General features: G+C 35.8%; 1 protein-coding gene across 1 annotated transcript in view; it reads right to left on the reverse strand.

Annotated features, from left to right (window-relative positions):
• LOC120635110 (zinc finger protein 551-like) overlaps positions 1-13,484 on the reverse strand; it is a 35,399-nt gene that overhangs the window by 7,806 nt on the left and 14,109 nt on the right. The window lies entirely within an intron of this gene.

Genomic DNA, 13,484 nt, shown 5'->3' on the forward strand with positions numbered 1-13,484 from the left:
TCCGGTAAACACAGAAGACTCGGGAGGGCATTTAAATTTTAAAACAATTCTGTAAACAGGAACCCAACATGCAGCACCAACACAACCTTCTGGAGACAGCTTTGAAGCATCAGTATATATAATAAGATGATTTGACCAATTTTGACTAATATGCTTTTGTAGTTTGATATTGGTATCTGGGGATCCTTTACTCAGACCTAGATCTGTGATGATGGAAGGGTTGTATATTAATGCTTTAAATGGGGTTGAATATAGTGGGTTGATTGTGAAAGATGTCAGGGGATTAGGAAGGCTGGTATACTTTAGGAAACTATCAAGCAAGTAGGAAGACGAGTTACGGGATGGCACTTAGGTTAGGTACGATTAGGTCTTGCCTATGTCATCTATAGTCGTCAAAAAGTAATGGGCCCGTTTTGACATTTGTCATCGCGACGTAACTAGTTATGTCACCATACGACTCTGTACTCGTGTATTTGAATTTGTATTAGTTGCATCAGTATTTGATCGATATGATTATGTATTTTGAAGTGCATTGGATTAAAGTTCTGATAAGTAAAGTTTACTATATAATATTTAATTCCTATTAAAATCGAATGAAGCTAGTGATATTCAGTAATTAAATGGTTACAACACTAGTATTATTTAACGTCCCAAAAAAATTTACTTTTTTTTTAAAAACACTGTTTGTAATTGATTTTTATTTTATTGTTTCTTTCAGTTTCGTTCCAAGTTCCATTCTTCACAGGTCTTGCACAGATGTCAAAACGGGCCTATTACATTTTTACGGCTATAATGATCTAACCGGAGACACAGAACCTATACAGAACCTATAAATTGGATCTAACTGTCATCTGTGTGTAAATTACAAAAAATGTGTATGTACTATGTAGATGCCTAAAATTAGAGGTACATGTTTTGTTAAATTTATTAATTCTAGAAGACATGAATTAAAAACATGTACATGTACATGTGTTTTGTACCTACAATTTTATGCATGCAAGTGTTGTTTACTTTAAGTAGTAAAAGTTATTGCATTACCACCTTATTTGAAACATGGGTCTACCAGCACTGTGGATCTAAATGAACGACAGTGAGGCAAACTTTACTGATATCAATCAGTGATTAAATTCTGCTTGCTCAAAACTTCTATATATCTTTATCTCTAGTCTCTACTTCTTATCATCAGACTCAGTGCGAATTCCACCGTCAGAACAGTTTATATTATTTATTATAACACTAACCAAATACCACACTCCTTACGAACGCCTTATTTTGGAAATAAGATTTATAAAAAGTATATTTATATAATGTTTATTTTTTGACAATCACTTATCACCTTTGTGGATCTTCCAAGTTTACGTGACATTGGCGAAATACAACGTGCCGAACCTAAAAGCCAAAAAAAGCAAAAGAAGAAAAAGAATATTATTTATTTACGTTAGTCGTAGAGAAAACAAACGGAAATATGACCAAATGTGCCGTATATAACTGTAAAAATACGTCTAATATGGTTGGACAAACGAATGGAAATATTTCGTTTCATCGGTAGGTATGTTTTTTTTTATTTGTAAGGTATAATGATTTCAAGTGATTACCTGCGTTGTCGGTTTTCAAAGAATTATTTTATCTGCTCCAAACAACACCAAATTGTAGTTTTGACGGGGTATTTTAGATGGTATATGGTTCCATTTATAACTATAAACAATAAATTAATATACTACGACAATACACACAGCTATTATGTTAGAGGTGCACTAATCGTGTAATTGTAGCTTGGCCACTCGAAAAACTAAAATTGATTGCTTGGTCTGTAGTCTCAACATCCTGGTCTGGAGAATAGGAATGCCATGCATCGCTGTAGAGGTATAAAATGATTTTTCTTTGATATATTGTGTATTCTAACTAATAAGCTTGTTGCGGGCTTCTACTTAGACCAGGGCGCATTTGTAACCCTCGTAGCTTTAGTTTTAGGTTGATGAATTAAGTTAACATCATCAACTCACTTCTATGTCACATTTTACATGTAATGCATCAAAAGTGCCAGCCATGAGCCTGTTTGAATAAAGAAGTATGTATGGCTAAGTTTGTGGGCTCTTCTTAGACCAGCACGCGTTTGTAACCCTCGTAGCTTTAGGTTTAAGTTGGCGTACAAAGTTATCACCATCCTCTTACAATTATGTGAACATATATGTATGAACGCTTCATAAGTGCCTGTGTGAGTGGCCTACATGAATAAAGAAATTTTGAATTAGAATTTTACCTGTTTGGAGTACCGCAGTTATTAATATAACTGCCAAACTCCAAACCCTACTCGGTTTCTACTTGACATTGTACCTAAAAACTTAATTTGGTGGAAAAAACACCTTTTGTGGTAGGGTAAAATTTAACAACAGAATTTGGATATTGGATAGAAGCAGGCGTTACTTTGCGGAAATCCATGAAATATAAAAAGCCTAGTATTAATAGCTCGTACTGGGGATTTCATTTATTTTATATCATCTGCATACCCTGTGCATACCCTCTATGCACGCCACTGGTAGCAACCAAACATGCTCATCGCTGGACCAACGAGCCATTAGTACTACGATGTCATTGATCAACCACATAAATAAAGCTCAACAGAGGTCTTTATAAAGAAAGTTTAAAGCCATTGAATTAAGAGCATACAGAATCCTCATTTAGCCGTTATTGTATGCAGTGCATTATGCCCAAAAACAGTGAGAACGCCCCAGGCACATTTTACTTTACACCTGCAGAATGTTGGCTTATGTCACAATTTTATTCCCATTTTCCCATGTTATGGTGAACGCTTAGACAATTCGAGGTAAAATAATCACTATCAACTGCTAAATGGTAAGAAGTGGCTAACCATTTCTTCGAGAAAATAATCTATCTAAAGTGGAGTCGTTTTTGATATTAGATTCAATATAAGTTGTGTACGCGGGTTTTGTATGTTCCAAATTATGTTATCAAAATTAAGCTTAATTCGCTATACTCCGCGAAAAGCAGAATAATCTGTGTAGTGTAATTTATATTTTATTTATTAATTTTATTTATATTGGTGTGGAGTATAAGGATTGAGGAAATTATAAATTACACATTCTCCTGCTTTTCGCGGAGTATAGCAAATTAAGCTTAATTTTGATAACATAATTTGGAACATACAAAACCCGCGTACACAACTTATATTGAATCTAATATCAATTCAGGTCGAATGGATCACGTATCCCCTTGGTCGCGGCAGATATTACGATAACTTTTTTTCTAGAAGAAACTGTGTAAAATTAAGTAAGTTATTTCTGAGTTTTCTCGCCATTTTATTACAAAAATTAAAAAAATAAATAAGTCACAGGCTTTCATTATCGTGTAATTGCAGGCATTAATTAAACAGATTTTTCCACACAGGAAAATAAATAAAAAAGATTAATTATTACAAGGTGGGGTTTAGTAAGAGTCCGTAAAAACTACCGTACCTTGCTGGCGCGATGGAACTCATGAGGATTTCCCCGTGAGAAACAAAACTTAGAAAAAATCTAACTAGTCCAGTGTCGCGAAAGTATTCTCGTGGCCCAGCCCACTGGGTACTGGTTGGAACAACGTGGGATTTTAGTAAGAGTCCGACAATCCGGTATCCATAAGGATTCTTAGTGAGAAAAAATCCATGATATATTGTGAGAATTAAGCTTATTTTGCTATGCTCCGCGAAAAGCAGGAAAATAAGAGCTTTTTTTGAAAGAGTTCGTCCGGGGTAGTTCTATCGCAATGCTTTTCTGTGTCTGGTCTTAAGGGCGTGGTTGCAGATGTGATTTGAGTTCTCATGTGCCTCTATATGGCTGCACGGATTAGCATGGGCAAGAGACAATTATCTCCTCGGGGAAAGGATAAAAATTTAACTACTCCCAAAGGATACAAATTTATCTTCTGCCACAGTTTTATAACTCTCAGCACCACAAGTGGAAATAATATCCAAATAATATATGTGTAATAATAAAAGGGGGTAAAATTCTGCTCCATGTTTCCGTGCTTTAGCAGGTGGATCCGTTAGTTGTATGTCTTGTCAGGACATATAATTTTTTTCTCCTGCCTTCGCTAGCCCTGCTGAGGTTGACGTTGACAAGGCAGCACTTTAAAGGACCGGCTCCTTGCATGCCCTGTGACGTGTTGCTGTTCATAGGCAATGGTTTTCCTATTACCATCATCATTTGAGAATATTATATTAGGAATTCGGTGAATCACGCGTGTGATTTTTCAGATTGTGCCTAAATAGATTACTATTCCGCGTACATCTGTAGTCGCATAAATTACAGGCGTAAGGCTTTTCGCCAGTGTGCGTTCTCTTGTGGTTCACTAAATCGCTATTGCGTGAGAACCTAAAGTCGCAATACTCGCAGCGGTAGGGCTTCTCGCCAGTGTGAGTTCTCATGTGCCTCACTAAGTCGCTATTTCTCGAGAACTTGTGCGCGCAGAATTCACATGAGTACGGCTTTTCACCAATGTGCAGTTTCAAGTGTCTCATGTAATCGCTCTTCCTTGCAAACTTGTGCTCGCATTTGTCGCACGAGAAAGGTTTTTCGCCGGTGTGAATCCTCGTGTGTTCTACGAACACGTTGGTCTGTGTGCATTTGTATTCGCATACATCGCAAATGAATTTCCATATTACGCTCTTCCCGTCGCCAGTGTGAGTTCGTTTCACGTGCCTCGCTAAAGCCACTTTGGTTTTCGCTTTGTATCTACAGAACTGGCATTTCAATGTTCCATCAACATGAGCATTGGTCGGTGTTTTCCCCTTATTCTGTATTTCATATGTATGTACAGTGTCTGATGAATCTTCGCAGTCTTTGTCACTGTCGTGGCTTCCACTATCGGATACGATCACTTCGGGTTTCTCACAACGATTATTGACTTTCACCTTTTTATTGGCGTGTTCCACGGTTTCTGACGTAGAAACTTCATGTTGGATTACGCTATTCACAAGTCCCCATGCCAAAGAAGATACTGAAACGAAATGTTTTAATGTTTAAATTATTATATTACTAGCGGTGACGAGCTGTTTCACCCGCGTTCAATTTAAATATGCTTCCCTAATCAGCTATGGTAGAACCTATTTATACTATAGTGTCGAATTAAAAGAAAAAAATAATTCATATGAGAAGTTGGCATTTGCAATGTTAAAAAAAAAAACTAATTTTATGTCGAGCAGTTTTATGTGGGGGAAATATTTATCCATTACTTTGTTTTTTTGATACACACAAAACTAAACTATTAAAGCATTAATCACATTTGTTTATCCAAAGCCATCTGTCAGTCTTGTTTGAAGATCTTTTTTATCGTCTACCCTGGCGTTGCGTCGCCATCTTGTATTTCGTTCGTAAATTTTATGTTGCAGTGTTTCTTTACTTTTTCTAGTATTTGAAGTCCCATCCTTATAAAATAGTTAAATTCTTTAACTATTTTATAAGGATGGGACTTTTAATACGTTATGCTTTATTAAACATGGCTTACAGCTTGTATCTCGTTCGCACAATTATATTTAAAACAATTTCGTTATTTGATTAGCTAGTGTCGATTAGTTATTAAAGCGAATTATTTTAGAAGCAAACCTCATTATAAATACCGATGTAAAGGAAGTCATTTTTTACTATTTTGATAGATATGTATACTTATGATAAAAATTGCAGATTAAAAAATGTTCTCATATGTATTCATATAAAGGGGCTAACCTTTGTAACTTATACTTTTTAATATTTTTTGCATTTGATAGCCCAATTCTTGAATGTGGCTATTTAATAAAACGCCAAGACTTTTAGGAGCCGAGCAACATCGATTGTCGAAACGAACGCCTAGCGAATGCAAATAGCACGGGCGTGCGTGCGTTGAATGGCAGATAAAATTATCAGAAGTTTACCCAACGAACGAGTAGTAGGTAAAATTCACGAAGCAAATTAAAAACTTGATTTTATATCAAAACTTTAATTTTGCTTTTCAACATTTTTTTATATATTATATTTTAATACTCTTATTAATATTTCGTGCGATTTACTAAGTTATGTATTCGATATAGGGTTACCGGTCACGAGCTCAATAACACCCAAAATAAATGATAATTTAATAAAATATCTCCAGGCTTAATTTAGTAGTGCTACCTTGGTTCTACTTTTTCCTGTAGATAAGGATAAGTATTTTCCTTATCTACAACGAAAGACCTATTCTTTCCTTGTAGATAGCTAGCTCTACTATAAAATAAATTTAGATATTTTGGATTAATTTTTGACATTAAATAGTCTATAGAGTAGCCTCAGTCTCAGTGGTCAATCAATGACATCATAATTTTCATAATTCAAATTTAATTTATTTCAAGTAGACCTAATATGAACACTCCTAAACCGTCGAGTATGTCTTTTGTACTTTGTGGTGACTATACCATCTCCACCGGTTCGGAAGGCAGATTCTATAAAGCAGAAACCGGCAAGAAAACGCTTAGTCAGGCGAGTAGAATTGAGCTGCAATTATGAGTAGGTTATCGAAATAGAAATGTTGAAATTAGAGTATCGAATAGAAATGTCCTCTCCGAGAGACGGGGAAAGACACCGCTGAGCTCCTGACTCCGGGCTGTTACCTATCACAGATTTGTCTCGAGCGTATATTGCAAGATCTGTGGTATATAAAGATTAAAGAGAATATTTTTTCTGTTTGTCACGATAATAGCAGATTAAACCAATGTGTACGATGGACTTCCGCAAAGTAATTCCAGCTTCTATCCAATACTTAAAATAAAGTATACACAACGTTTAACTGCTAAGTTAAAACGTAACAATAATAACGTTAAAAATTATAACGCACTTTATAATCTTTAAAACATCATAAGAAGATCTTCATAGACTACGGGCTGCGATGTAATGAGGTCAGAATAATTAAAATAAATTTTATTCTTAAAATTTTAATTATTAAATTTTATCTTCGCACATGATGAATACAATACCAATTTAAATATATAAGTTATATTCCTATTTGTGTTAAAATAGTATATATATATATATATATATATAATAACATCATGAAATACATAATATAAAGTTACTCTTTATATACATCATGTACTATTTGCATATGTCTTATTAAATACTTATTTCTTGCAAATTTATAGTCGCACAATTCACACGCAAAAGGCCTATCGCCGCTGTGCGTTTTCATGTGCCTCGATAGATAATTTTTATTTATACATTTATAGCCGCACATTTCGCATGAAAAAGGTTTATCTCCAGTATGAGTTCTTATGTGATCCACTAAAGTTTTCTTTCGATTGCATTTGTACTCGCACAGATTACAGGCGAACGGTTTTTCACCGGTGTGAATTTTAGTGTGGTTCACCAAATCACCTTTCCTTGCGAATTTAAAATCGCAATATTGACAAGTAAAACGTTTTTCACCTGTGTGCGTTAACATGTGCGTAGCCAAATCGCAATTCCTTGCAACTTTGTGGTCGCAGAACTCGCAAGAGTAAGATTTCTCACCGGTGTGCGTTTTCATGTGCCTCACCAGATCGCTTTTCCTAGCGAATTTATACTCGCACAACTTACAAGAGTATGGCTTCTCGCCGGAGTGTATTTTCATGTGTTCCACTAAACAATTTTTATATTTACACTTATAATCGCATAGCTTGCATGAAAATGGTTTGACGTCTAAGTGAGTTTTCATGTGCCTCGCTAAATCGCAGTTCCGTGCGAATTCATACTCGCATATCTGACATGAAAAGGGCTTCTCAGTGGAATGGGTTTTCATGTGTATCTTCAAATTACCTTTTCGTGTTGTTTTATACTCGCATAACTTACAAGAGAACAGTGTATCATCGTTATTAGTTACAATGGTTGGCAATTCTTCCTCCGTCGAAGTTTCTAAATTATGATATAAAATATTTGTCAATGACTTTTCACACTCTTTATAATCATCTTGACTGACACTATCTGATTCACTCACATTCATTTCCGTCACCTTACTAAGTTTCACCTTTTTTATATCCGGTTCCATGGTTTCTCTTGTAGAAACCGCATGTCTCGTTTCGTTTATCGCTAGTCCCCATGGCAAAGGAGCGACTGAAACGAAACATAATTTTCTTGTTAAGGCACTTTGTTTCTTTTTTCGCATCATTAATGGTACTTTATTCACATTATATTAATATCAACATTATAGTCGTAAAAATATAATAGGCCCGTTTTGACATTTGTCATCGCGACGTAACTAGTTATGGAACCATAAGACTTGTACTCGATACTCACGATAAATCAATTCAAGTTTGTATCAGTACTGGATTGATATTATTATGTATTGTAAAGTGTTCGTTCGTTCAAAGTATTCCTTTAACTTCACAACCAATACGCGTAACTGGCTGTTGATTATACGTCCACTTTTCAACATGTTGAAACAGAGTTAGTACTATATAAAAACAAACACAAAAATCGAGTCAAATCACTATGTTTAAATTAATGTCCAAAATAGAAGAGCCATAGTTAACGTAAAAGTAAACAATATATATCAATATTGTTTACTTAAACGAGCGCACAGTCAACTTTACAAGATGAGGAACGAAAAACTGCGCAGTGCGCACGGGGACGCTTCAGTCATGTGCCGCTTGGTCAGATACATCAACTCAGACTCATTATTTAGAACCCATTTTGAGAACCAAGCTCATTCTTTGCAGTAAAAATAACTACACAATATATAATTTCGATATTCAGTAAAAAAATGGTTACAGCTCTAGTATAAAAAAAAAAAAGACTGAGAACGTAACTGTTTTCGGAACGTTTCGCAACAATTATAAATTGCATGCTACTATGAAGTAAGCGCAAAAAGAATACTCGCGATATATTCTTTCGTATTATTTAACTTCCCAAAAAAATTTACGTATTTTTTAAAACACTGTATGTAATTGATTTTTATTTTTTTGTTTCTTTCAGTTTCGTTCCAAGTTACATTCTATGGTCTTGCACAAATGTCAAAACGGGCCTATTACATTTTTACGACTATAGTAAGTTTATTAAGATTTTATTAGTCTATCATTTATTCTTTTTAATTTTTTCTTTTAATTCTTAACAATGCTTAAAGAAAATAAAAAACACTATTAAAAATTTATAAAAAAAAAAAACATCCACGCTCCGCTTGTGGGGCTTTTGAATGCCCAAGCAACCGGCGGTCAGGGCTCCAAAGTGCGGAACCTCCTCACAATACGCGCCGTTTCAAGGACTACTGCCTTCTGTATTCGACCCATGATCCAACAACCAAGCGAAAGCTTCTTAAGATGTTGGTCGAAGCTTTTCGCGTGAAGACCATTGACTGAAACGACGATCGGGACAATAACGGTCGACTCAACATTCCACGTGGCGGTAAATTCGTGAGCAAGGTCCAGGTATTAAGATACTTTTTTTAAGATTTTATTATTGAGAAAAATGTTGCAGAAGCTCACGAGACGAACTATTTCTATCGCTGCTTCACTGAGACAGTTACCAATGTGATTCATCTTTATAATATAGGAACACCATAAAAACTACTCAATTTATTTCGGATGCCCAAACCATCTTCTCAATAAGAAAACTACAAACTGTAACAGAGAAATATGAATTTAATTTACCCGCATACTCATGCTATTTCCTTTCCAAGTCTTTTTATTTATTTATTTATTCAATTACAAGTCCATTACAATGTTATATAGATTACATAATTGTTATATTTTTCAAAAAGAATGTCAATCTAATGTTTACATTTGAAATGGAACCCTGTGGACCTATTATTGTCAATATTAAATATTCTCATTTAGGAAGTAATTTATTTTACTTTTTATCTCTGTCTATCGTCCAGATTATTAAATATGCGAGAAATTACCTATTTATTTATCTATTATTTCTGTACTCTATTATATTTGTATAAAAATAGCTCGATCTTTGTGTTCGTAAATGGGTATCTTTTCCACATCATGATCATTAGACAAACTAAAATAAATCATTTTCATAAAATACATGTTGTACAAATGTTCACTCATGGACATAATATCCAAAATACTGGTCATTGCCACTGAATATTTGCTAGACTGTTAACAGCTCTTGGGTAACCAGGCGCGAAAATCTGTTCATTGGAAATCATCATCATCATCATCATCTCAACCAATTGACGTCCACTGCTGGACATAGGTCTTTTGTAGGGAGTTCCACAATGCACGGTCCTGGGCCGCTTGCCTCCAACGGCTCCCAGCTACTCGCCTGATGTCATCTGTCCACCTCGTTTGGGGCCGACCTACGCTGCGTTTACCGGTGCGGGGTCGCCATTCCAGCACCTTAAGACCCCAACGTCCATCGGTTCTCCGAGCTATGTGCCCCGCCCATTGCCACTTCAGCTTCGCAACTCGCTGAGCTATGTCGGTAACTCTAGTTCTTCTACGGATCTCCTCATTTCTGATTTGATCACGTAGAGATACTCCTAACATAGCTCTCTCCATCGCCCGCTGAGTGACTCTGAGCCTTCTTATGAGGCCCATAGTTAGCGACCATGTCTCTGATCCGTAAGTCATCACTGGCAACACGCACTGTTCGAAGACTTTAGTCTTCAGGCACTGGGGGATTTTGGACGAGAAGATGTCACGAAGTTTCCCGAACGCTGCCCATCCGAGTTGGATTCGGCGGTTTACCTCTTTCTCGAAATTGGACCTACCTAACTGGATCGTGTGTCCTAGGTATATATACTCGTCTACAATTTCGAGTGCAGAGTTCCCAACAATTATTGGCTGGAGCGGAACATGAGCGTTAGACATAATTTTCGTCTTGCTCATGTTCATACGAAGGCCCACCTGTTGAGAAACTCTGCTGAGGTCATTGAGCATCGCATTAAGGTCTTCCAGAGTCTCTGCCATTATGACTACATCGTCGGCAAACCGAAGTTGAGTGATGTACTCGCCGTTAATGTTGATGCCAAGCCCGTTCCAATCCAGAAGCTTAAAAACGTCCTCCAACGCAGCGGTAAACAGCTTCGGGGAGATAACATCTCCCTGTCGCACTCCTCGCTGCAGTTGGATCGGTTTCGTAGTCTGGTCCTGTATACGGACTGACATAGTGGCGTTTTTGTACAAACACTTCAAAACTTCGATGTACCGGTAGTCAATTCGGCATCTCTGCAGTGACCTTAACACAGCCCAGGTTTCCACCGAATCAAAGGCTTTCTCATAGTCCACAAACGCTAAGCAAAGTGGCCGGTTATACTCTTGAGTCTTCTGTATAACCTGCCGCAGCGTATGTATGTGGTCTATGGTACGTACGTATTGGAAATGCGTGAATCAAATGTTTCGGATGGGCTTTAAAGGTTTTTTTTATTAAATTACCTACCTACCTAAATGCACCAGAGGGTGCAATGCAACTATTCACTAACTGTAATGGCCATATTATTGTGCTGCAGTGTTACGTCACATACAGGTGGGTCATTCGGCTTGCGCGCGTCTAAAACACCACGTGCCCCAAGGCCGATTTAATTGGCCGTTGTTCATGTACGTCTCTGGGGTAAAAATATTAGCCAGTATAACAAGTTTATTAAAATAATTAAATAAAGTATTGTATAATAGAAAGTAATTTAGCTTTAAATATTTATACTTTTATACTTTTAAAGGTTTATATTAACTGACTAATAATTAATTGTAAACAATTTATAAGAATGACTGTTTTACATTTTAATGCATGCTGTGATAACCTGTAAATAGTTGAACATTTACTATGTGACTCATTCCAAAAAAAAAAAAAACCATGTTTTAATGTATCTACTGTTGGTTGTCCTTTATAAATAAATAAATAAATATAGAAGCAGGCGTTACTTTGCGGAAATCCATGATGTATTAACAAAATTAAGCTTAATTTGCTATACTCCGCGAAAAACAGGAGAATCTGTGTGGTGTAATTTATAATTTCTTCAATCCTTATACTCCACACCAAACAGATCTTCGGCAATACACCCTCTACGCACGTTTCGCTCCGAAACCGGAGCATCATCAGGAGATGTTGACTTTACAATGAATAAATAATTGTTAACAATTATTAATATAATAATAATGAATAATTGTTAACAATTATTAGTATAATAATAATGGTTAACAATTATTCATTGTAAAGTCAACATCTCCTGATGATGCACCACACTGATTCTCCTGTTTTTCGCGGAGTATAGCAAATTAAGCTTAATTTTGTTAATTAAATAAAGAATAAAGTGAGGTACAAGTCGCGGCAAGTAAGTCTAGCGCTGAACGAAACGTGGAGGGGATAGCTACGCATGGGTACTGTCGCGCAGGCAATAGCGCAATAATAATATATTACTTTAATTAATAAATAGTATTTAGCCATTAATTAATAAAGTAATGATTATTATCCAATGAAAATGAGATTATTTAATTGTAATGTGTGTGTTTGTTGTAAATGCATGTTTGAGTGTGAGTATATGTGTTTGTAATTATTATAGTTTAGAGTTTCAAGTTCCAAAGATTTCTTGTTATCTAGGCTATAATTTTTAACAAGTTTATGGGGAATGGAAAAATAAACACATTCATTAAAACAACAACAAAAATTAACAGTAATAACAATACAATTCAGAACGCGACTGTACACTGGAAGTGCGCGGGGTGTCGTATCGGTACGGGAGACGGAATACGACTGGAGAGCCAATAAGCTCCTGCGAACGATACGCACACCCACAACGCGACCCTCTTACTCCCACATGATACCTTATTTTCGACTTCTGCGCAATAACGGTTACCGCTTGACTTTCGTGCCGCTATTTAAATTCGCATAATTATTAGGCTTCATTAATAGGCCAAGTTGAGAAATACTTTAGAAAAGCTTTACTCTACTAACTAGTTTATTGGTCATTTTATCGATATAATAACGGTAGATATACATACAGTGATTATAAGTCGAATCTTTAAAATATTAAGTTCCTGGACACACAATACCGAAGTGTGTTGAGAGCCCTATAAAAGACCTATGTCTCGCAGGTAACATCCTGTGGTTGAGTTGTTAATGTTTTTTTTTTATGTGAAACATCTATAGGCGGAAAGTAAACCTGAGTTTTGGCGTGGCGACACAGGCCGTGGCGACGCCTCGCCACGCTATATGATTGAATTTTTATAATTCGTATGTCACAATAAAAATGAATATTATTTTTTTAGTAACAGTAATTATAAGCCGACTTACAAAAAGGAGTTGGTTGTATTTTTTTTTATTCTGGAACAAATTTGTAATGCTTTATCTTTTCGTTATGCAATAGCTGCAATAACTTACAGAACACAATTTCGATGTTTCATATCTGCAGGCGTCCCGTGACGGCACACAGGTTTTTTTTAAATAACAACTAGACAACCGTAAGAAGACTTCACATGAAAACACTAACTAAATACTCAATAATTATACAATTTCATGACTTAACTATACGTATAGTGAACAGCATTGTTTTTTGCGAAAATAATA

Source organism: Pararge aegeria, chromosome 26 (assembly GCF_905163445.1).
Source record: "Pararge aegeria chromosome 26, ilParAegt1.1, whole genome shotgun sequence".
Lineage (NCBI taxonomy): Eukaryota > Metazoa > Arthropoda > Insecta > Lepidoptera > Nymphalidae > Pararge > Pararge aegeria.